The 26183-nt window shown below is 42.4% G+C and overlaps 1 long non-coding RNA gene across 1 annotated transcript in view; it reads left to right on the top strand.

Moving 5' to 3' along the window:
• Positions 1-26183, top strand: part of LOC149916518 (uncharacterized) — a 78643-nt gene that overhangs the window by 41697 nt on the left and 10763 nt on the right. Inside the window, exons 4-5 of the long non-coding RNA XR_016469530.1 lie at positions 2148-2383; positions 14413-14508. This is a non-coding gene — a long non-coding RNA (uncharacterized LOC149916518). The remainder of the gene's footprint in view (positions 1-2147; positions 2384-14412; positions 14509-26183) is intronic.

Here is a 26183-nt window from a genome sequence, read left to right as displayed (position 1 = left end):
TTGAGCTGCAGCAATTCTTAATTGTGTAACACCACGCTTTGTGAACATCACATAGTGCAGATGTCTAGTGATGCACTGAGGAGTGGCAAACAGAAGAAAGGTTAAGCTGAGATTTGGAAACTGCCATCAGTTAATTTGCTCCTGCAATAATTATTTCATGAAAGTTAGGCATTATAATTTATCCTGTTGTTGTTGTTATTAGTGGACACCTATCAGATGAAAAGTTAATCAAAAAGGTGAGCAACTTAAATCTGAGACCAGAAGTCTTTCATGACCTTGCTATATTGCTTCCCTCTCCTGCATTGTCTGCAGTTGACAGAGGTAACAGAGATGGAAGAAGAGAACTTTACACTTAGCTGTAGGAAATAAAAAGTTGGTATTCAAAAGTCATAAATCAACAGTGACGTTCAGTCCTTTGTGTATTCAGTAAAATTCCACAGATCAGAAGATTGAGCACTGAGCAATGTCTCTCAGACTGTTGGTCACATTGCCAATTCTCAAGAATGGGAAGATGTTGCCTGTAGTAACAGCACTGCAGCTTGCCCAAGAAATGAGCATCATCACAAGACTCCCTGGTATCACCAAGCTTTTCTGACTGCCATTGCTCTGAGAAATGTATTGCTGAAGGTTGGATGTTCATGTTCTGTTTTTACCCTCTGAAGCTTTGGAAAGCTTTGATTCAAATAGGCATCTTAAACTCGGCGCTGTTGGCTTCAGGTGAAGCTCTGGTGAAGGTGGAATTACCATTAAAATATTTTCAGTTGTGACTCTTCACTAACTACAATTACAGCAAAATGTTTTCTGAAGTATCTGATTATACATAACAGTCAGAATTTCTAAATAAAACGGATAAACATACATTAAGAAAGAAAACAAATGCAAGTGTCAAGTGCGGAAACCAAGAGAGGGTGCTGAGTATAATTATTAGAGCTTGCAGGAGGTTTTTTATTATTATTATTATTGTTGTTTCTTTGGTATCTTTAGAAGAAGAGGCTGAACCGTCACCTTTGCAACTGAATCCTTTATCAACAGAATGCATTAAGTATGAAATAGATCACTTTTACTGCATTTACATGGTTAACCATTCTACCACATCCTGAGTTTTTCCCAGCTCAGTCAGTGGAAGATTCGAGCCTTTTTTTTTTTTTTTTTTTTTTTTAACCGTAATTGCTTTGTTAAACCACTTCTCTGAAATTAGCATTTAAATAAGGGCAAATTGAGCACTGAGCTGAATTTCCATGAAAATGTGATAACCCCCAATCCTATACAATGTACATAAGCAGAGATAGCTGCAGCTCTGCTTACCAGTGAGTTGAGTGTGAAAGCAGCCAAGGTCTGCTTGGCATCCAGGGCAGGGGCAGCACACACGTGATTGTCTTTCAGGACGGTAAATTCTGATCTTCCTGGCATCTCTAAGAACAACTACATGTACAAAATATTAATGCGTTTCGGGGGCTCTTCTTGGTCTGCTAAAACATTTTGCTATGTGCAGCTTCAGTTTGGGATTCAACTTACTCCTTTCAGATGCAATGATGAATCAAAAAGGAGGGAGAAAGGGAGCTTAGCCATGTGGCATTCCTCCCGTGTGCTGCCTTTTATTATCCTTCCAGATGACAGCAGTTGAGTGAGAAAGTGATTTGTGCACTGGAGTCATTTGGGCAGCCTTTAAGGGAGGACGAGCGTTTAAGGCACAGTGCAATGCAGGCTGCCAGAGGGCCTCTCAGGTTTCACATGCACACTCCACTGGCTTTTAAAAGAAATGTGTGAGCCAGCTTTGTGGATGCAAACCTAAACTCTCCTGCAGCTCACCTTCAGTTTTGTTTTGGTGGGAAGCCCTGGCCAGTGCTGCTGGGTCTGCCTTGATTTGAGGGTGAGGGTAGAGGGCCAACTGAGCTCTTCCAGATGGACTGAGTGTGCAGGAAGGGGATATTCAGATCCCATTCTGCAATGCAAGTTTGCCTCTTTGGTGTGGTCTAACCCAGCAGCAGTTGAACACTACGCAGCTCTTTTCTCTCTGATCCCTCCCAGCTGGATGGGGGAAAGAATCAGAAAAAGAGTAGAACCTATAGGTTAGGACGAAACCTTATTTAATAGTGTGGAAAAGGAAGAGAGCAATATGTTATCAAGATTGTTTTTTTTTCCTATAGTTGAAACAGCCTCATACCAGACACTGTGAAGAAAATCAATTCTGTCCCAGCTGAAGCCAAAACACTCTGAACTTTGCAAGAGGTCAAGTATTTTCAGCCTAGCAGTGTAATTCAGGACAGTCAAAAGGCACAGCCCCTTAGGAAAGGGCTCTTCATCTCTGTCCTGGGAAGATCTTCATCGCATTAAGATGTGGAGGAAGCAGAAGACTGTGCAAAGGAAGGTGAATGAAAGTCAGGTAACCTCATGGCAAAAATAAGGGAGAGGTGGTGGTTTACCTACCTTGTATGAGAGGATGGGAGAAGTGATGTGAAGGGTGGAGGTAGGGAACAGGTTCCTGACAATGTCAGCTATGGCCAGAAATTGTTATTAAGTGTCTGAGCATTTGAGTCCTCCCCTTGCTAGCTTATAACTAAAGGGATTGTAGTTAAACTTGAACCGAGTGCTTTATCTCTGTCTTACTTTTGGCTAAATGTTAAAATCTAGGCTTAGAAGTCAGTGATTCTTTGTCAGTCAGCTTACCTGGTGTTGTGCATGTGTTGGTGTGTTGTGTGACTGTGTATGCATGTATATAGTCAATGTGCATGCATATTACAGGTATTTTGGTTGGGCTATTTTGCAACATATTCTTTTAAATGAGGTTAAGAAGCAAATTTACTGTCATTCACTCTTGATGCTGCAGTAAATTCTAGCTTGATTGAGCTCTGTACCTGTAGAGATGACAGCAAGAAGCTCTTCATGGTTTAATTGCATGGGAAAGCTGAATGTAGGAACTTACTTCTTGTGATGCAATGCTCAAAAACAAAAATGAAGGGTCCATCACATGATAGTGGCCACCTCCTTACATTTCTGGGATGGTATTTTCCAGGTTTGCATGGTGACTGTAGTTCAGAGGCTGTGGGAAGTTCCTTTATAATGCTTGCTAACATCACTCTGGGGGCAGTGACTCAGGTTGACACAATTGTCCAGCTGCCTAGATTCAAAGCTGTGGGCATAGGAAGGTCACCCAGTCTGTTTTTTAAGAAGAAGAATGTATTACTTGCTAGTGTTACGTTAATCTGCTTAAAAACTTAATGTGCTTTGTTAATTAAGAGTCAAGATAAGGAAATATATAACACCAAATATCATAATTGTTTTCTTTTGAAGTTCACAGGTGGTCACGTGTTTATAAAACGATGGCAAATGGAGTGTACCTATTTCCTTTTTATTAATATTAAAATAATTCATCCTAACATGTAGGATAACACATAGAAAAACATCAGAATAATTAGGCAGAGTTCCATCGGCTTTGAGAGTAATTATTGATTTGTGGATTTGCTGGAATAACTCTAAAAACCACCAGTAAAATGGCTCTTCAAACTCTTAAGTCCATGAGTGGGCCTAGAAGAGATGTGGTTGGGGTGAGGGTAGAGGGCAAATGTAATGGATCAGACTGCAGAATGAGAATATGTTGCCCTTACCCTCATTGGTTTGGTTAATTAACATTATACTTTTATAGGTTATTTTTATAAATTTGAATTAATGTTTCTCTTTTAAAATCTAATTAGAAAAAAGAGGAATTTGTCAAGTATGCGTAAAGCTTAACCAGTGCATTGAACAGTCTTCGTTCAGAGGCTGGTTTCTGACTTGGATTTTAAGGCAGCTGTTGTTCTGGTTGATGAACTGAAGCTTTTGGTCAGCATCTGTCCTGGTAAAAGAGAGAGCTTTATGCTTTTACCGAACACCTTTGGTCCTGCAGTGCTGCTAATGAGAGATTTTCAGGAGCAGATGAAGCAGTTATTTTAGACTCGCACCATCACTATGGGTAAGTCAGGTTTTTAGAATTTGCTGTGTGTTGTCCAGAAACTTTCTATTCCCAGGAGCAGAGCGTTGGCTGCCGTGGGGTTTGGAGCAGACACCACTGCTACCACTCTCAGCTGCCTCTGCCCGTCAGACAAATGGACAACAACTGACTCCTCTTCCCAAAACATCAAGGATTTTGGAAGCAGTAGAGTAAGATTTTAAAGAGATTCTCACTGTGGTGAGGAACCTCTGGTTATAGAAGGTCTGCATGCAAATTGCAAAATGGTGTGAGCGCTTGAAGGTTTTGCTCAGATTAGGTAGCAGCCCTGGACGTGGATGCTGTGTTGCACCAAGGTGTGAATGCCTCCTTTAGATTGATTTAATTGTTTTCTGCAGGGATTTCAATCAAGAGCTGAACTTGCAGCTCCCTTTTAGCGTAGTTTCCTCTAGTTAATGTTTTCCAACTGGGTAGTTTACATAGCATCTTTAAATTGCAGTTGCTGAACATCTGTCCCTTCGGTTTTCTGAGTCTGCTTCCCTTCACATCCATGAAAGGAAGCAACAGTGTGAGTCTTCATAGAGATGGAGAGAATGGGACAGCTGTTTGGGCCACAGTATTTAGTCTAGTGCTGGCTTTCTGCAGGAGGAAGCAGTTGGAGCTTGTCTGCATAAGGAGCTACCAGGAATTGCAGACCTTCTTAAAGACCTTCACTTTCAGGACCTTGACTTAGAGATGGCATTCAAGTCTCAGTGTCAGTGTTCTCTGATGAGTCTGCTTTCTGTTAATCTGTTTGCTAATCTCATTGTTGGCCCATATGTGCGCTTGGCCTCCAAACATCCTGTGGCAATTAGCTCCACAATGTAATGTGTTATGTGGAAAAAAATTGAGACTGGGGGGAAGGGAAATTCAAGTCAAAAGTTGAGAGTGATAAAAAGTCTGAATAATACGGGAATCAGCTGAGCAAAACCTTTGCTTTGTTTGGTTTTGTACCAGGTCTGATCATGATTCTGCTCTTGCTTTGATATTTATGCTAGGTTGGTGTTGCCATTTTTAGGTGAGATCAAAATTAGGCTGGAACACTTCTAACAGAAAGCAACATCTGATGTTTCTGTTAAAATAAACAAATCAGCTCTTAATGAGAAATAACTCAGTGCTTAAGAGTAACGGCTTCCTGCAAAATTTAAGCAACATCTGAGATCTATGAAAATAACTGAGATCTTGTTCTTTCCCTTTCATATAGGTACCCATGTGTTTAATTAGAAATAATATTGACATCTTGGAGTGCTACAGTTTTGATAAGAGTTGATGTGTTAGTCTTTGATACAGTTAGTTTGAAGAAATTCAATTAATAATTAAAGTGTTTGCCGATATCAGTCATGAGGCACATTCAGAGGCAATTACTGCATTCTACATATTTGATTTAGACAAAAACACTTGTATGTCTCTGCTTTAATCTCTTGTTTAAGGCTGTGGTGTGTCTGACCAGAAAAAGAGGGTAGGAGAGGAGAGGGATGCCAGCCAAGCCGGAAGGCAGTGGTAGCAATGCATGCCAGCCTGCTGGCATGGCTGGGTGCTTCTGCAAGGGCATTGGAGTCATTTTGCCCTTGTGTGAATGAATGGCATTAAGAAGATTGAGCCTGAGATCTTTTAAAATGACCTACAGCCATCCTGAGTGGGTGTAAAATGGCCAAGAAGCACTGGAATCATGCCTTGCTGCTACCATTCCTCCAGCGTGTCTCCCAAACTGTTTTCCCCTTTCCATTCTCCCCTTATCCCAACCCCAGATTTCAAACCTAGTTTACTCTGCTTTTGTTTTTCAAACTGAAAACATGAACTCAGGCATTAGCGAGATGCAGCAGCTCGTTTGTGGTGAGGATATAAGCCATTTCCTATTGCAGCAGCACACAGCGATGGGCCCCCAGCTGTGGGTCCCTGATGGGTTTGAATGGGCACGAAGGCAGTCGAAGTTGCTACAAGTGAAGGCCCTGGTAGTGGAGTTTCCTGAGGTGTACACTGCACCTACATCCTGCTACCATAAAATACTGAGTTGCCTATCTTGTAACTGCTTGCTAACGAGCCTCTTGACCTCCTGCTGTCATGCTAATGCGACTGCTCACTTGGAACCTTCCTGAGCCAATAAATTACTTCTTTTCCTAATACCCTTTTACAGATTGCTGCTATCTGTGTAACAGAGACGACCTATCTCATTAATTTGTAATTTCGCTGAAATATTGAAGCCTTGAAAGTGGCATATGAACTAAAATACAAATACAGTAGATGTACTGCTGCCTAAAGGCTATATAAAGACGTAGCAGTTAAGCTATATGTTACTGCAGATTAAGAAGTGATTTTATAGTTCAGACTCTGGTATTACTGTGATCCTTCCTTATATACAGGTTGGAGTAACATAAGGAGAAGAGTAATGGAGATGGAGTTTTACATATGTCATACACTTCTGTAATAATCCAAGTGTGCATACACACAATATATAAAATATCAGCAGTATAGGATGTTTCTCTTGGCATTAAGTGGAAGAAACACCTTTTCCTGTCCTGGAGGTTGCTATACATGGATAGAAACCCAGGTGAACGTTTATCAATAATTCTTGGTTTTAAGAATCATAGAATCATAGAATTGTTTGAGTTGGAAGGGACCCTTATAGGCCATCTAATCCAATTTCCTTGCAGTGCACAGGAACACCTACAGCTCCATCAGCTCAGAGCCCCATCCTGCCTGCGCTTGGGCATCTCCGGAGATGGGCACCCATCACCTCTCTGGATAGAAAAGAAAGGAAATTAGCAAAGTGTGGCTTGTGTAACAAAAATACAATGCACATAATATGACAAGGATAGGTAATGTCTGAAAGGTTTTCATTTGGATTAAACATTTATAGGCATATGTAGGGGTTTTGCATGAAGGACCTGTCCATGTGATGCTCTATCACTTTACAAATTCCTTTTGCTAGAATTCCATGCAAAGAACATGTGATTGATTTTTGTGGGTAAAACGTGATTTTGTGAGCGTGACTTCAATGGAATGTATCATGTGTGCAGGTAGGTTTGGTTTTCATAGAGTTTTGGGGACAAATGTCATTTGTCATGCAAAGCAATGATGAGTGACACATTTTTTTCTAATATACACACCTGCAATTAGTACTTTCCAAAGGAAATGAGTGCTCCTTTCTGCTAGGGGAGATATGCAGAGGGAGGGGACAAAGGAGCTTGCCCAGGTCAGTGTGTGGCCAGCTGCAAAGCAGGATCACAGCCAGCATCTCCAGAGCTCTTCTGCTGCCTGGTTCGCATGCGATCTGCTGGGTGGTGACAAAGATTTTGTGAAAGATTTGTGAATGATTAAAAAAAGGAAACAACCACCCCCCGAAAACCTATAGTGGAGTGACCCCTCGCTCACTGTTTTATTTAGTTCTGATTGCTGAGGTTTGTTTGTGGAGCACAAAAGAATGTCAGATTTCTGCTTTTTGGGGGACATGAAGTTGTTTTTCTGTCTGTAGTTCAGAACGTGAACCATCAGAACAAATAAAGGGGGATGATCTACCTATGTCTGAACAGTTTTTGTTCAAATCCTCTCTCAGGGGCTGAGGAATAGTGTTCTTTCATGTCTTCTTGTAAGCTATATTGGACATAGAGAAATCTCTTTTTTTCCACAATGTTTTTAACAAACAAACTTTGAAGACGCTACTTGAAAACGTTTAAAGCTGTTTTTCCTTTTACCTCATTTCATTTTTTTTCTTTTATTAAAGATCAGTAAGTCTTAAGTTGACAAAAGAAAACATTTCTTTTGAAAAGCATCCAACTTCTTCAGCATTGCTATTGAATTGAGCAAAGGATAAAAGGAATGCATGCAGTTAGTGATGGGAAAGTGCACAGCATCATGCAGAATGGGGTGACCCTGTGCTGAGCTTTCACAAGAAAACAAAATCTAAGCCTATTTCTGTTCCAGTTTGATCCAGGATCCTTGAAGCAAAGTCTCCTACTGACAGGAATGAAAATTGGGGTGGACTTATGGCACATCAAATGCAACAGTGGTCACAAAATCTGAGGCATGAGGGAATCGGTTTAATGGCACATCTAAATTCTCTTGAAATTAAAAAAATGTTTCCTTTTTATTTTGTTGGGACTGATTAAAGGCAATCCAGCAGGTAACTAATACCCTTCCATAGCTAGTGGATGATTAAATCTTAATATCAGCTCATGCTCAGATGCTTGCACATGTCTTTAAGATGCGTGACAGCTTACTTTTGTTGGAAATTACAGTAAATCATAGCAGCATTTACTGCAGGATATAAAATGAAATGTACTGCCTTAGCCTTATTTTTAGCAGACTAAAAATTAATTGCAGGTGCATCATTTTCTGTGGTTTACAGTTATTTTTGCCCCACTCGTTGATTTTTTTCAGTCAATGCTTGAACATTCTTCCATTGAATTGTGATTCTCCCTTGTCTTCTGAGATAAATCTACTCCCACTAGTCTTTGATTGCTCACAGCTCTGTGTCTTTATACAGGAGATGTGGAGCTGGCTGATGCTGAAATTGCAGGTGGTTGGCCTTGCTGCCAAGGGAAGGGGTGCTTCACTCCTTGCAGCTTGATGATGTATGCTTTGGGGGCAACGTGAGGCTTTGAGGGATAAAGGGAAGGAATCTGTTCTGAGATGCATTTGATTCTGTTACAGGTAATCTTGAATTTGTATAACAAATGGATGGAGTCAATACCAGTAGCCCAAATAGGAGACTTATTTCCAAAGATTTCAATTCTCCCCTCCTGTCTTGGAATCATGCTGGGAGTGTCCTCCTCTTAAAGCAAATCAAAGTCACTTCTAATCTAAAGCATCTTCACAAGTGCTCAATGCCAACTGTAGATTTTCAAAACACCAAGAATTTGTTGATTTTCAGTATTACCTGCTTTGGAAGGGAAAATAATGGCTCTCTGGAAATGAGATACAGTTGTAGGTCAGAGATACACAACCTATTTTAATGTATTATAGGTTTTCTGATAGATGATATTCTGTTATTTATAGCAACCTCATACATGGATAAGTAAGTGTACATGGGTGACTGGGCCATTGAAGGGACAGAGGCAGATTTCATTCCTGAGAAAATTATCTTATTGCAACTGACTCTCCTGTTGGGCTCATTTAAATGTGTTGGATTGATTCGTGCACATTTTGAATGGTGAAATTGAAAATTGCTTCCAAGTGGGGAAAAAAAAAAAATAATAATAATAATTCACAGGCTTCCTCGGGGTATTCATTTCATTTCATTTATAATGACCCAGATCAAAGCAGGGGAGAAGAGGAGGTTACCTCCTTCTGTTAGTGTAGTTCTTATGATGTACCAGGTTTGGACAAAGCTCTGGGATGACAAGGATTAATCAATAAATTGTCTTCATTCACCATTTGCAGTGTTGCAGCCCTGTGGCTGTGGGCTGACAGCTGCCTTTCATCCCCATGAAGCTGTTAGCAGCGTCCTGGCTTTGGCAGATGCATTGACACAAGCTTATCACAATTCAGGCAAATGCAGTGCAGGCACTGTGTCACTGCTCAGCCTGGGCTGCCTTGTCCACCAGCCTTTTCCTGGAATATCTGGATTCCCATCTCTTACTGATGTGCATGAACTGGATGAAGGGACAAGTACTTCTTCACAGCACAAATACCAGAAAAGGACTGTTGCAATGGTTGTCCATTTTTTTTTTCAGGCTAGTAATAATGCTTTTAATAGAAATCTTTCTCTGCAAGGCTGGATTCTCATTTAAATATGTTCAAATACTTGCCTAAGTCTGAAAAATAACAGTTTTGTGCACCTTTCCCCACAGTGGTGCAGAAATCACTAACCCCAGAAGCTCTAATTTAGTGAAGCGTAAGTAGATTTTAAATGAATGATGAAACATTCTGCTGAATTAGGGTCTCCAGACTCAGCTTTACTAAAGATACAGTGCTGAAGACATTGGAACAATGGAAAAAATGAAATCTGCCCTACTGAATTTTCTTCATTGAAACAAGTGTATTTTGGCAGTTCTGCAAAGTTCTTGATGGAGGTTGGTGGCTTTGAACACCATGCACTGGAGAAGCTATGAATCTTTGAGGACCTGAATTGTGAGTACTTTTGAGGACCTGAAGTTTCCAGTGCTTGTTGAAATCCAACTGTTTGGGTGACTTGGTCTGTGCTGAGGGAAGAAGCAGTTTCTGTTAGCAGTGTTTAAGAACTTAGGGTACAGTCAGGGTTAGTGCTTTGAAGCTGGCTGGAAGAAAATTCTCTAGGAACAGATAAAATTTAGATGAAATATAAGCATTAATGGTGTTTTTAGCAGAATTAGATAGCTTTTCAAGTTGTTTCTATGGGGATCTCCAGTTTCTGAGATGGCAAAACAGTACTAAGCACCTATTTGATCTATAGCCATAGAATTGGAATAAATGCAGATATTGCTGAGTCTGGACTGTGCCAGCTCTGCAGTGAGCACTGGATATGCTTTTCAGAGATAGGGATTTCCTCCCTCTTACTCCAAGAGGTTTTCTGCCTCCAGGGCACCAGGAGGGGGGATGTGCAGTGAAGTGAACAGGATGGGAGGATGCTCGGGAGAGGTGAGGCCTACCTGACCTGTAAGGTGATTGAATCCTCGGCGGGAAGTGGAGAGGGGAGCAGAGTGCTTGTGTAGAGAGGTAGAGATGCACAAGAGGAAGATGCTTACCGCTCATACTGAAGACTAGATCTCTCTAGAGAGATTTTACTGCCAATTTAGGCTTAGAGTTGCCTTTAGAGTAATAGTTGTGCCTTTGTTTAAATATCTCTGAAAGGAATTCATTGCGTTTTTGCCATAACTATTTCTATTGGCCTAGGGAGAGCTTGGCAATTTTTTTCTGGAGAGCACGCTTGTATTTCACCTACACCTCTCCTCAGCAGTAATACAGAACAGAAAGGTAAAATGCCAGCTTCTCCTTATTTTTCCTATTAGTGAGAAAGACAAAAATGCAGAGTAGAAGTGTGAGAAGAGAGGCAGCCACATTGGGAGGAAGGCAAGAAGTCACAACTGCTCTTGAGAGCAATGGTTGAACATGCACTGTGTTCCCTAAAAGAACAAATGAGTTGTTTAAGGCCAGTACATAGCACGCATAAGGAAAGATCTATGGGGGAGTCTGGTGAAACAGCATGCCCTGGAGCTGCCTGGCTTGTGGGAGCTGAATGCTGGGTTCATTTTTGGGATGTTACTGAAGCTTTCCAAGAGCACAAGAAGGGCCTTTCCCTTGTGTTGCACAAGGGCAGCCTAGAAGGAACAGTCTGCTGAGAGCAGGTAAACGACAAACCTGCTAGGATCGAGGTTGCTTTTAATGCTTTTCTAGGAACTATGGATGTGGTACGCTACAAAAAATTGTTGTGCTGCACAAAGCTGGTAAGATCTGTGGGAGACAGAAGCTCTTGTTTTCCTGGATTCTAGGAAAATGTTTAAGAAGCACAGAAAATGTTTCACAGGGTATTTGACAAATCACGCGGATAATTTTTAAAGTGTAATTATTTTCTAGGTGAAGAACTTCACTGGTGATCAGGAAGCTTTATAGACATGATGTTTTAATTTTTGGAAATTCTCTCTGTGGAGCGTGGTTATCTCTTTGTGCCTTCAGATGAGGCTTAACTTCATCTTATCCATGATACCAATTAATGAATCACTCCCTGTACTCTCGTGGCTTGGGAAAAATTGGCAACTGCGCAAGCATGGCTCACAGGACAATCTGTTACCTTGAAAGTCAGATAATAACACCTTTGATAATAGATGATAACACCTTTGCAGCACTTGTCTAAGAAATACGCAGTTTGTTAGCTGTAACTGAGTAGTGATACTTCAGGTTTTACACCTCTATTTGTTAAGGAAAAAAAAAACAGATCTAAATGGAATGAGACAAAAAGTGATGAGGTTTCAGACAAAGGACGAAATCCTTCTGTTCATACTGTAGGTCTGTAAATTATTGTCTTGCTGTGGTTTTTCGTGAGAAAGGTGTTTTCCGATCTACTGTTGATTTTTAATTGCTCTGAAAACAAATGAGTTGTGCCAGTTTTTAGACACAGCATTACATCAAAGTGCAACCAAGCCCTATAGCAGAGTGTACAGATAGTCATTACCTACTGAGGCTCACTGCTACCTGTGACCACCTGCTTTCTCTCAGCAATATGCCATGGTGCCTCAAGCTGCTAATTTTGTTTTCAAAATAATCTGCTATTTTTGTTCTGTTAGAATCTGTTAGAATTTTGTTAATGTGGTGCAATTAAGGGGGAGAAACTGAATGAGATTTATTGATAATGCCAGCTAATAACAGTCTGTAAGATGAGACTGATTGCGTACTTAACTGGTGAGAAATTAAATTCCTCTGTACCAAATACCTCTGACTCTGCTTTGTCTCTGCTTAATACATTAACAAGCCTTTTATATGCACTGGGTAACTTTAGGAAGAGCAGTTAGCCTACAAACAAGTGAATTCTTTGCCCAGGTAGCAATCCTACTGCAATACGTTGTGTTAGACTGAGTACAAGTATGCTGTGCACAAGTATGTTCTCCCTCTTAGAGATGCACGCCAGCTGCACACTTTTTCCACCTTAAGGAAAGAGGGAAGCTTTCTCTTGTAGGCTGACAGATCCTGAAGGTTGTTCACATAATGAAGGTGACAACTTGTGTTAACTGTTGGTGTTCCTTTGGCATAGAGTGTTCTAGCTGCTGAAGTGTCTCTGTTAGATTAGCTCTAGCTGATTTGTGACAGATGATTCTCATGAATTCAGCAGAGCAGTCTGCAATCCAGATTTTGTTTTTCAGTCACAGCAAGGAACCCTGTGCTGGAATAATGGCCAGCCAACAGGCTGAATTTAAGGAAATCTCTTAGATAGACAAAAGCAAAGGACTTCCAGACTGTGAAAAAGCATAAGGTACCTTTTGCCTTTACAGAGTGAGAGGATGCAGTGACTTCTGAAGAGCACTGTGCCATCAGGGAGGCAGGGTTGTGCCTGACCCAGCTGTCATTTATATCCATGCTTCCCCACCACTGTGCTGTGGTGGAGGATAGTCCTGCTTTAGACAAATCTTTGTTTCCTTAAACAGAGGGCTGGGAAAAATGCCTAAGCTTGTTAAAGCAGAGGTCTCATTATTGAAGAAATAGTGACTTGTATAATCCATGTTACACGTTTTGCTGAAGTTTTCTCCATAAGTGAATATTACTGAGTCTGGATCTCACAAGTATCAGTGCTTGGGTGCATCCCTACTGGTAAACAAACCAGCCGGTATCATAGCCTGGTGCCACTAACAGGTCCTGGCTGCCCTGAGGCCTCACCCCTGCCCAGCTGTGGTGGAGGTGAGCTGCTTTGCAGCCCTGTCTTTCTGCCTTGCTTCTGGGTGGGTGCTGACCTATGCTGGAGCTGGCTTTGGTTCCTTCTGCTCCTGGCTGGGCTCTCAGACTGGGTTCCTGCTTCATGTTTTGCCCAGGGCTGCTAATGGACACTGTCACCAGCCTCTGGTGCTGGAGGCCAAGTTTAAACCCCAACGGTTGTGGCTTTGCTGTTAGGGCCATCCTAAGCTCCAGTCTCCTCGGGAACAAGCCATCAGTGCATTGCTTCCAAGCACTGCCTTGCTGCACGAGGAGAGCAGGTGGCCCGTTTCTTCTTGACTGGCAGCAGGATCTGGGGGGCTGGAAAGCGCACTGTGCTTCTGATGCCGTCTGTGAGCTGCTCTGCCCCAAGACCAAGCTGTCTGAAAGCAGCAGGGCCAGGCGGTGCTGTGGTTTCAGTGAAGGGCCTGCCCTGGTTTTGCTCCTCAGCACCCACCGGTGTCAGGGCCAGCACAACTGCTGTGGCACTACCAGAGTCCTGCTGAGCCTCTGCATCTTTCTGGCTCATGCTGTCTCCCTTTTTCAGCACATCCCAAACAGCTTTCTTCAGAAGCTCTTTTGATGCTCACCTTCTGCAGGTTTGTCCTTATTCTTTAGGAGGAGCTGTTTCTTCTTGATAAAACCCTGTTGCATTTATTGTCACGTTACTATCTGTGGCTCACAGAAGCATAAAGCATCCAAGAAAAGAAAAGAAACTGTTGAGTTCTGAATGTGCTCCTCTCCTCTCCTCTCCTCTCCTCTCCTCTCCTCTCCTCTCCTCTCCTCTCCTCTCCTCTCCTCTCCTCTCCTCTCCTCTCCTCTCCTCTCCTCTCCTCTCCTCTCCTCTCCTCTCCTCTCCTCTCCTCTCCTCTCCTCTCCTCTCCTCTCCTCTCCTCTCCTCTCCTCTCCTCTCCTCTCCTCTCCTCTCCTCTCTCCATGCAGCCACCATCTTCATCAGTAGAAAACAGCCTACTTACCTCCCAGCTGCATTCTTTGCTTAATGTCCCTTTTTTTTTGGAACTTCTTGTGTATGTAAATTACCCTGTACAGGAAATAATTCACTTTTAATTGTCATCCTTTGCAATTCTGTTATTTTTACAATTTTTTTTTTTTGTTTTTTTTTTTTTTGCCAGCTCTTAGAACAATGAGGCTGGAGACCGCTGGCATCCAATGGCCTTGACAAACAGTGTCAGTTCAACATGCTCCAAGCCATCTGCTCCTTGGCACGGGTAATTCTGGCTAGCATTCCTTCCAGCTACTCAGGATCTTGAGCCTAACTCTGCTGGGGAAATCAAGGACACAAGGACAAACCCCAACAGGGAGTTAAATTAATCTGAAATACAGCAGTGACTATTTGAAGGCACCATCAGTGCAGTCAGCCTGATGCAAAGAGTTGGGTGAAGTGGCTCAAATATTAATTTAATGGATTAGAAGCCTTTGTGACCATGGTTGGTTTTCCCTTGAGGTATTTTGCTGATTCACAACATCTTTTAAATGCTGATGAGAAGAAGAGGTTGATTCATCATCTTAACATTAAAAAGTATTGGAGGAGGCTAAAATCTTTGTATTTCCAAAGCATAGGATGAACTTTATTATGAAGTGCAAACCCTGATGTAGCTGTCTGTTAAAGGACTATTTCCTCACCAAGCACCTGAGGCTGGTGTATGTTGGAGACATAAACAGCAGTGTAAGTGAGCCTTGGTTGCCACTGCTGGGATGGAGGACTGAGGGCTGAAGTCTCTGTAGTGTTTGCTTTGGGTCACAGTGAAACACCTCCAAATGCGTGTGTTTCAGTTTTTGATCAGTAGTGCATGGGACTGGGTGAAAAAGGCAGACATTTAGCTGCTGAAATTACCAAAATAATAAAGAAACCAAGGATTCAAGAATAAAATAAGGTCCTTTCATGTGCAAATAAGATATTGGACACACGTAGATGAAAAGGATGCAGCCTATGTCAGTACCTTTCTCTTATGCTGAGATCCTTGTGTTTTCCAACTGCTTCTTGACATTAACAAAGCATGTCTGTAGGCTAATTGTCACGTACTGTACATCCTTGTGCCTGGGACAGAGTATTAATATACAAAACGCTCTAAGTGATTTCCATAATCCAGCGCTGAATGCAGATATTTTTGACTGCAGTTCACTTTCTCATTGGGTTAATTTTTCATTGGGTAGGCTTAGCTCACCATAAAAGCAGGTTAGAACGTAGCCACGGGTATTATATGCTAGTTTGTGCACTGCAACTCTTTCACTTGCCTTGTGATACCTTGCCTTGTGATATCTTATGCACGTCCCCCTGCCTGCAGAAAATGGGGGGAGCTGTCCTGGGACAGTAATTATGTATCACAGAATACCAACACATTTTCCCAGAGATATTGCCCTAGTTTGAATGAAATGAAACAGAAAGGCAAATGAAGCAGAGATTGAGATATGGAATGAAATGTGATAACAGAAGCTTCTGTAATCTAATACTATGTCAGGTGTGTGCACAATTAATAATTGAGAGGCAACTATTCACAACTTTCTGACTCTTTTTCCAATCTTCTCTTTCCCAAACCTACCTTGGGCTGCTGCTTTGAAGGTAAGACTGTTGGTTTCCTATGGGCTCTGTAATACTCGAAGCTTTAACATGTGACTGCTTTGTAACGACAAACTTTTTTCTAATACCCCTTTGGATGGAAGTTTCATTATTTTTACAGTGAGTGCTGAGTTACAGCAAAAAAAAAAAAGTCCAATTTTAGACTTCCAGTTTGATTTTTTTTCATAACCCTTGATGTTATTGAGTTACTCTGTCCCATGTTCACATTCCAGGACGGAGTATTTGGCAGCTGGGTAAATCAGCCCCAAGAATCTGGATTTGATCTTTTCCGAAATGTTTGAGATCATTTTCTCTTTTGAACGTATTGGAAAGAAGGGGAGATGGATTTTTGTAGCTGATGACAGCTGATTCAGAGCAATGACATCATAAGATAGTGTGGGTTGTAGGGACTGAGAGCTTGTTAGGATGTGGATATGGTCTCCTTGTCTTGGGCTAGCGGTTGAGTCAGAGGAAGTCAAAGATAGCTATTGGCAATATGTCTGAGTGACAGAGAAATAAGCTGGCAGATTCATCTTTTGGGTTCTGTGGCATTTCCTGAAAGAATGATCTTTTAAAAATTTGTGTTGGATGTGACTGTGCTCCCATAAGGGTAGGGAGAAGGAGAGGATATGTGGCGATTTCTGTAGGTGCTTACTAAAAGGAAAATTATCTTGGCAGTCTCATCCTGCAGCTGGCAAATCCACATGCCTTTTCTCCAGGAATGCAGGTACTGGTCCCTTCTTCTTTAGGAGCACTTAAAATACAGTGTATTTGAGTTTGCTTTCCAAAATCTGAATAGGTCTGCAAAATACGAGAGGAAACAATGCATTGTTTTCAATCAATGAAGGAAAATAAAATGACTTGTGTTCACGGAAGATCAAGTATGGGTAGGGATGCTCTGGAGAAGGAAGAGCATTATTATGTCGGCCAGTAAGAACAGAATGAGAACTGATGGCTTTAGTCAAGAAAAAGTAGGTTGAGTCTTCACATCAAACTTTATTTTGAATGCATTTTGTCAGGCTGTTTCAACAGCAAGGCTGTAACGCACTGCACTGTGCATCTGAAAGGTGACTGCCTCCATTCTGCTGTGCTACAGAACACTTTAAGTATTTACACTTTGCCATCAGTCAAACTTGGAAAATATTTGCACAGAAGTACAGCGCTGAATGAAAACTTTCTTAGTGGTGGGAAGACAGAAAATCCAATAGGTCATTTTTGTGTGTGTGTATGTACCTGGAGAAATATCTATCTATATGGGTACACATACAGAGGGGCAGCCTACACAAGTAGCAGTCCACACAGGGGTGAAAGCAGAAGACAGACTCCTTGATACCCAAATAAGGAGGTAAAGGACATTGTATAAGTCCTACAGATGCGTAAAGGTGAGGAGATGGGTGCGAGAGAAGAAAAGATCCCAATTGCTCTGAGCTTCTAAAGGGAGTGAAAGGCACATCCCAAGCCTACATATCCTCAGCAGGCTTTGAAGGATGCAGGAGGCACAGCAAAGCCTGGTGTATCTGGTCCTCCTGTGTTGTCTTGAGACCTCGTGGGTAAACATGTCTGTATGCTGGCTGCCCCACTTGCACATGTGAATATCTGGTTGCTTGAGAGAAGGTGGATGGACTAAGATATGTTTTAAAATCAATTATAATTATGAGTCAACTACTGAATAAGCTCATGTGTTGAGTTTTGCTACAATACTACAACATCATTTCCTGAGGAGAAGCTTGCTGACAGCAGAGAAAAGCTCGTTAAGGAAAGGACTTTTCTCCAATTAGGAGGCAGTTGCTGATGCTCTTATCTGAGTGCTTTGTAGTGTTTTAATGTATAAACAGCCTGCACACTGCAATGATGAACTCTGCACAGCACAGGGGAGTAGCCAACTGACATCATTAGCGCTATGGATGTTAAGCAGGGACAGTAATAGGAGGAAGATACGACCGTTTTCACTAGACATAATATAGGTAAATTGATGAGTGTGTACTGGAGTAAGTTCATACTTAGTCCTTGTTTGACTCCAGAAACAGCAGCAAGGTCGTTCTGAATACCTTTCACGTCTCTGCAATGGTGCTGTGCTGACTGCATGTCAGAGTTTACGAGCAGAGCCAGCTGAGCTGTTTGCTGTGAGCAATTTAGAAAATATCCCTGGAGTTAAATACACATCCTCTACCTCCTGCAGTTTCTCTTCTAGCAGTTCAGGTAGTTGTCTGTGAGCAAGTGGGAAGGTAAAGAAGCCCTTATCTTCTTTCTTCAATTCTACTGAGCCAAACCCAGGAAAATTACTGTGACCGATAAAGTGAGAGAAAGCTGTTTGCTGGTGGCAGTCGCTGGCATCCTACTCAAACACTGCAAATGTCAGGTTTTATCACGGTGGAAAGTCAGAATTGGCTGCAGCAGCTGTATTTTCTGTAGGTAATCTCTGATCATCAGACTCTGCATATACTCTTGCCTCTATCCGGCATTTCTTTTCATATGGCTTTTTTCTGTCTCCACCCCCCCTCCCCACTATGAGTTTTGAGAAATTTACTAAGCAGACTGCAGAATGCCTGAGCTCTGAATTTGGTCTCTCCCATTACAAGGCAAAGAGCATAAAAATCAGGCTTGCCTTTGTGGTGAGGAAGAGAATGATCACTGAAAATTTGGATGGCCACTTGCCTTCCTTCTCAGCCTATTATAGTTGGAACTGAGTGTCTTAGTTGGGTGGGATGGATCTGATATCTTTGTCTCTTTGAGTCTTCCTCATTTGGCATAGGAGATCTCACTGAAATGAGAAAGAAGATGCTCTCATAGACACTAAACCACTAGGAACAAAACTGTACAAAAAGTTGAATATCATTTTTAAGTCCTATTTCTGTCTATCACAGAGTTCTTGTTCTTTTTTCAGCATGTCCCTTCACTGAGGATATCCTGATACAGTGAGGATCTTCTGATACATTTTTTAAATTCTTGTCCCGGATTGTTCAAAAAACTGCTTTCTCTGTGATGAAGATAAAGTTCCTTCTTCTGTCAAACCTCAGCTTTCATAAAAGTGACTGAGCTATTTTAGATCAAAACTTCAGCAAAAGTACTTGCCTTTGGGAAGGCCAACCTCACAAACTTTCTGTATGGTTTAAAGTCCAGGAATCAGCATTAGTGGAACTTGGTGTTCACAGGGAAAACTCTGATGAAGAAGTAAGCAGGCTTAAATAAGGATATGATGCTTTGAAAGATAAAAGTTATCCAAGTCCTCTACATAAATATATCTTACTTCTGGAAAAATACAGGCATGTTTCTCCTGAAAATCTCTGCATCCTCCTAGGTAACAAAGACCTGGGCTTCCAGCTCCTGAGTCCTGATGCATGGATGGCCTTGAGGGGACGGACCCTGTGGCAGAGGCTGGGCAGTGGGCAGATTGGCACAGCCTGGCTGCATGCTGCTCCCGTTCCTGTTGCCATGGCTCTGGATTGGAGCTCTGGGGCTCTTAAGCTCTGTTGTGCTGATGGCACTGAAACACAGGGTTTTCTCATGCTTTTCTATCTTGTGAGTTTTCAGTGGCTGAATGGGGTCCCCAGAGCTGATGTACCCCTGTTAACTGTAGTACTGTCACAACACGCTATGGAGATTCTTCCAACTTTTTACACTGTTGGATTGTGATATGACGAGGGAGAATGGCTTTAAACTAAAAGAGGAGAGATTTAGATTAGATGTTAGGAAGAAATTCTTTGCTCAGATGGCAGTGAGGCCCTGGCTCTGCTGCCCAGAGAAGTGTGGGTGCCCCATCCCTGGAGGTGCTCAGATCAGGCTGCATGGGGCCCTGAGCTGGAGGGGGTGTCCCTACCCTTGGGAAGAAGTTTGAGAGTAGAGGTGATCTTTAAAGTCCCTTCCAACCCAAGCCATTCTGTGATTCTATTTTTTTCTTTTATATGAATGATTTATCAGCATTTCCCATGGTGAAGCCAGGGTGGCTGCTGTCCCTCTCAGCAGCAGTGTTCCAGGTGAGTGGGCAGGGGCTCCCAAGGGCAGTGAAACTCTTTGCTTTGGACCCTGCAAGGTGCAGGTGCTTGGCTGATGCATGCAGAAGTGATCTGCTGGAGGCTGAGTTCTTATGCTGATGTCTGCCCCAGATGAGGATCTGGTTTTTGATAGTCTTTTGCACCTAATAGCTTGGGCGTACATAGTCATGTAAATCAGTGGGAGGGGAAAGCAAATTGGACTCAAGTGTGGTTTTGCTGTTTGACTTATTTTTCTTTTTTCTTTTTTTACCTCGTCCATTGTTTTGTATTCATTTCTATTTTTGTGTGAGGCACTCGAAGCAGTATTTGCTTAACAGCCTAACATGAAGAGGTTGTCATTTAGGGAACAGATCAGGCTGCTGCTGAACTTACCTGTATCATTTGTTAGTTAGGAGCAGCATCTCAGCTCTGTGCTACCATGCAGACACAGGCAGGCATGGTTCAGTTGGTAGCTTGGCATCACTGGCTATAAAGTATAACACTGGGCTTTGTGTGACAGCTTTAATCAACTTCTGCCTCAAGGTCACCCTTGGCTTCTGAGTTATGGGAGTACCAAAACCTGCTGTGATTTATTTTGATGAAGGTAAGTCAGTCCATGTTTTCTGGCAGTTTGACTGTTCTGTGATCTGTAACTACATTGCTCCTAGTACTAAAAATATGCTCCGGACAAATATGTGTGGATGGACAGCTCAAATAATAGCAATCCATCTTAGCAAATGGCATTAGTTCTTCTATTGTTTCTTTCAGCTGACTTCTCTCTTCATAAAAGGAGAGGCTCAATTACTCCCTTAGGAGATTGAGAACAACCATCTTTGTCAGAAAAGTTTAGCTTTCTGGTTCTTACGTGGTTTTGGCAGTGAGAAAGGGATTTGCAAAGGTGTTTGGGCAGCTCAAGTCAGGATGAGGAGAGGGAGTTGGATGCCCAACAGTGCTCCAGCTGCTAAGCCTAATGGCTGCAGAAATCAAAACCTCTTACTTGCTTTCTCCCTTGTGCTCCCATTTCCAGACTCACATACAGTAGGATCAGGAGGATGGCTTGCAAGGTCAGCATGAGTGCCTCAGGAATGATATGTGACTTGTGTCAGAATGATTGCCCAGTGACTGTTACAAAAAATGTAGTGGAATCTGTGGTGAAAACATGTGGAGTACTGTATGTAGACTATGATTGTTGTATCCAGATAAAACTCAAATTTACCCTATAGTTGCAGTTGTGATGTAACTGATTAACAGAATGGTGACCACGTGGACAGCCAGCACACTTACTGAGCCATTCCTTGTTGGTCAAGGAACTCTGAAGCTGATCTCTGCACAGAGGATGTGCCTGCCTGCAGACAAGGTGGGTGGTGGAGCTTCAGCCAGACACATGGCAGCAGGCTGCCCAGGGAAGTGACAAAGTTGCTGCCTTGGGGTGCTAAGAAACACATGAATGTGGCACTGAGGTATGTGATTTAGTGGGCATATGATGGTGGTGGGTTGACAGGTGAACCTGATGATCCTACAGGTCTTTTCCAGCCTCAGTGATTCTCTGATCCAAGGCAGTGAACAGGAGCTTTGCTGGCAAGGCTTTGGGAGAATGCCAGAAACTCCTGGCTGGCTTGTGCTGTGCACAGCTTGTATGCTGGATATGCTGGTGAACTCCCTGGGCAGGGAATCCAGGAGCTTCTGGGGGGTTCTTCCTGATGGCATCTGCTGTAGACAAAGTTGCTCATCGAACTCTATGCAGGCAACCTTAAATATTCATGCAAAACTGGTTAGTAGGAGTGGTCACGTAGAGCAGTTGGTTAAGATATTTGAGACGTGTTTTGTACGTAATTTAAGGTAATCAGTAGAAACAGGCCATGGTCACAAAGGTGTACCAGAATTCTTTGAGGAACCTTATCTGATCCAGCTGAAGGCACCTTTGCAAAGACACCTGCAGGAGAGACTCATTCCTATCAATAGTAGGACAGCTTGTGGAGACCATCCTGTTGGGTTCTATCAACAAGCACTGCCCTATGTGAAAGATGCTGATAACTTAGGCCTTCTTGGCCTTCTTCTCATCCACGTCTATAGAACAGCATCCATCTAGCACAATTAGGAGCCTTCTACTTGGCGGCTGCTAGCATCTACCCTATATTGACTGCCACTTATCTCCTACCATCTATGCTGATTAAACTAAAATGATTTATTATTGCTTTCTGTTTTGGTACTCAATATGTTTGGTTTCATCATCTGGCAGCCAGCCAAATTGCTGTTTTATTTGAAGCAGACCAAAGCTTACTTCAGTGAAACTTTATATTGCTTCTGCCGTAGCATTAGCCAGCTTGTCTTCCTCCCATTATCAAAATGCCTCAAGTTAGAAGATTAAAACTTAAACGGAGGTTGACCTTTTCTAGAAGTATTTCTACTTATTGCTCACCCTAAGCTTGTCGGTCCTGTAACATGGCAGTTTGTTGCTGTAACTGCTCTGAAATGGGTCTTCTGAGGTACTGCTGCTTGGCCGTTCTGCTTGGACCTTCAGCTGAAGTGTTCCAGCTTTTTTTTTTCTGAACTCCTACATCCAAATAAAGGAGCACTAGAATTCATACCTTTATGAAACAGGCACGAGCCAAAAACACAGGCTTGTATTTACAAATAAAAACGACTGCCTTTATCAGAGGAAGTCAAAAATAGCCCAATTTTTCAGGCTTATCCAGATCATTCCACGGACTGCAGCACAGCCATCACTATTACTTCTGGGAAGTGTGGGACAGAGGGCAAGCTGGTCTTCACTGCTGTGTGTTTGGACCAATTATTTCATAGAATGAAAAAATACGCTGAGTTGGAAGCGACCTACGAGGATCATCAAGTCCAAGTTGTGCAGGCTTTCAAGGCTGGGCAGAAATTAGTTGCTTGCACATTTTGGGGCACGCCTTACTGCTGCTTACCATCGGACAGAATCACTTTATGGACATACAGCAGCTCCTCTGCAGAGTTTGGCTGTCTATTTGATGCTGTGATTGGAGTGTCAGTGCTTGTTCTGAATATGCAGAGGGTTCCAGACTCATGAAGCTGTTAGTGTTACCCCTGAGGGCAGATAACTGATGCAGTGTTTTGTGTGGTGCCTTGGAGTGGCTGCTGCATATTTGCCGAAGGAACAGCTGCCGGTTCAGCCTGCTGTTCTCATACATATATTGATGTCTTAAATTAGCACATACCTGTACAGAAGTCTCTTGGCAACCCAACATTAATGCTTCTCCTCATGAACAGAGTTTCTCTAAGCAGTATTTTATTGTCCAATTTTTAATAAAGTATTGCAAATCAGAGGTAAAGCTGAATAGGAAGGCATTACTTTACAACAGGATATCAAGTAAGTAAGAAGCAAATTACAGCTAGTCTCATACATCAGTTTGACAGATAAGCTATACTGTAACAATACACGTGTGGACCATTCATATATGGTATTGTAGCTGGAAATTAAGCTATGTTAAATCTTTGAGCATCCAATGGGAGATTTCTCCCATCTCAACTGTCCTGAATATGCAGAGGAGTCTGGTCCAATTAATTTCTGCAGCATAGGAATTATGAAGGCTCCTACTACAGCTTTTCGAATAGACAGATTTCACTAGAGATTAGAGCTTCAGGATACAGTGCCTTGAAGAGTCCCTGTGGCAATATCTGAAAAGAAACATCAGTGTCATGTTCTTTCTATTTTTAAAGCTCTTTGCTATGGAAACAGATGTATGTTTCTCTGCTGTGTGTGTCTGTCCATCTCCCTAGTAATTTTGAACTGTTGGATGATATCAATCAAACGTGGCAGAGTGGCAAAGGTCTTAGAGCTAATTAGCTCCCTGCAAGTTTCTCTGGAAGTTACAGTCTGGATAGGAAGAGGAGATCCTACTTATGCCTTTAGGAACTCAATCTGCAGCATGCATTTAACCTTGCTTACACAGCAAGAATTTACAATGGGAGAATTTGTCTTTTGTTTTCCAATGGTGGGTAAGATGGCAACTGGAAGACATTAAATCTGTTCCCATCATCTCCAGCAGCTGCAGGACTGTATGTTTATGCTGAAGGAACATGGATCCTGGGTAGGATGAGCACAGCGACTTTGCTCTCTGCCAGTGGTAATAAGTGCAGAGTGAGTTTTGTGTCTCAGTGGTCATTTTTGACCAAGGCTGTTGTTCCTGAGCTATCTGTGCTCTGTAGAACGTGATGTTAGAATGACAACCAGGCTGGTGAGGGCAGCTCGTGGGGAGTGGTGCAGGCAGTTGGGATAATTTTCTTTCTTTTGTTGCAGTGCTTTGGGGTGTGAGGTTGTGTACTTCTGTGATGTCATACCGTGTGATGGATACCTGTGCTTGTGTCCATCTGTATTCCCTAATGCATCTAATACCCACTGCAGTGTTTCTTGCTAAAACTGCTAAATCTGTGGGTTTTACAACTGAGATCCCTGCTTTTAATTTTCCCCCCACTTCTGACTTTAATCAGAGGCCCAAGAGGATGGGTTTTCTGCCCAGTCTTACCTCCAGACTGTGCCTGTGTCCAAATTAAACTGTGGGATGACTTTAAGAATGGTAAATCTTAACCTTTTGGAGAAACTATTGTCTCTCTATTAGCCTAACTACTGTTTGTAATGCTGGCAATTCCATATTTGTTATATAGAAGGCCCAGGATTGCAGCAATGATGGCCCTTAAATTGGCTGTTTTTACAAGTATCTCCTGGATTCACAGTTTACCTTACTGGCTTACTTCAGTACAACCTGAGTAAGAACCCATATCAGTGGGCACATAACAGTGCAGTGTGCCCATTCACCTTGTCTTACAGCATAAGAGGAAGAGAATACTTGCTCGTGCTGAAGAAAAGAAACAAGCTTGAAAAGCATTCAGGTGACAGATAAACAGTGTGGAGCATTTGCTGTCATGGGAAATCATTAGGGCAAACAGTGCAGCAGGACTCAGTGTCTTGGATACCAATAGCAGCTGAATAATGTAACGTTTGTAGCTGCAGCAAGCAACTAAAAAAGTTGCTTCAGAAAGAATATCAATGGTAAAACTGGCAGAAATGTTTTTGAAAGACATCCTTGAGCAGCTTAGCGTGGTTAATTTAGGTTTTGATAATTGACAGGAAATGAAAGGTGCAAATTATTTGTTTGCTACGGGGAGCTGAAAATAGCCATGCTCCCTGCTTGTTCTAGCAGCTTTTTCCCTCCTTTTCCCAATTGCTTCCAGCCCTGGGTACTTGCTGTGCTATTCTCAGCCATCCCAGGAGTAAGAGGAGTCAGAACCAGGAGAGGTTGGATGCTTTGGGGGAGTTGAGAGGGGAAGTGGTAATGGAAAGAGACAGCTACCTATTGGGATTTTTGCCACTTCTTTCTCGGACTTGCCCAGCTCCTGATGGGCTCTCTGCCACAAGCAGGGAATCCTTGATAGCAGGTATAAAGGAGGTGGGTAGCAAAGGGCCCTTTTCCTTTGATGAAAATCATTAATTGCTGTGCTCCTTTCTCTGGGTTTTTGTGTTTGTGCTTTTGAGCAGTGCTGCAGAGCTGTGCTGGAGCCATGTGAAAAGGGAGGAACAGTCAACTGTAGCCACGTTTTAATAGGCAGGTACCTTTCAGAAAGGTAGCAGTTAGCTTTGGCACAACAGGAGAAGTGCTTCATTAGAAGTATAAATGAATACCTTCCCATCTGTGACCTTCTCCTTGAATGTTGGCTTGAAGCCTTCACGTCTACCTCTTTCACTGTCAGGCAGGCTGAAAGCATAATGTGATACTGGGTGAGCTGGCTGGCAAGTGTTTGTTTGCTTGTTGTTTACTCTGGAATTCACAGTCGATTTGGGGAGGGGAACGTGGATGTGGAGGAAGACAGATGCTTCCTGCTGGTAGCCTCCAGTGTTACTGAAACGTGAAGTCGCTCTCTGGTGGGAGCAGCACTGGATCTAATGGCTGAAGACACAGATCACAGAATGAAGTGAGATAAAGCTACAGTTCTTACAGTGCCATTCCAGAGGACGCAAGATTAATTATCCTTTAATACGTAAGACTTGCATATCTAACCTTTTGCCCCCAAAGCTATCAGTTACCCTGAAGAACAGTATCTCTGAATTCCTCGTCTACACTTTGCTATAGCGAAATGAAACAGCAATGCAGTGCATATTTATTTAAATGGGACATAGCAGGCAAGAACAGAAAGTGGTCTGTCTTCTGATTGAAGATAAAACAGCTTCTAAACAAACAAAAAATTAGGTCAGCCATCTCCAAATACAAAATATTGTGAGAAAAGGGCTTTAGGCTCATATTTGATTATGGCTACTCAAAGTAACGATGGCTGAAGGGCCACCAGGGGGATTTTAAAGACAGCTGATTTTCTAAGGGTT

Source organism: Phasianus colchicus, chromosome 10 (assembly GCF_987193195.1).
Source record: "Phasianus colchicus chromosome 10, bPhaCol1.hap1.1, whole genome shotgun sequence".
Taxonomy (NCBI): Eukaryota; Metazoa; Chordata; class Aves; order Galliformes; family Phasianidae; genus Phasianus; species Phasianus colchicus.
Note: the sequence above shows the minus strand (reverse complement) of the source record. Positions and strands in the feature narration are given on the sequence as shown.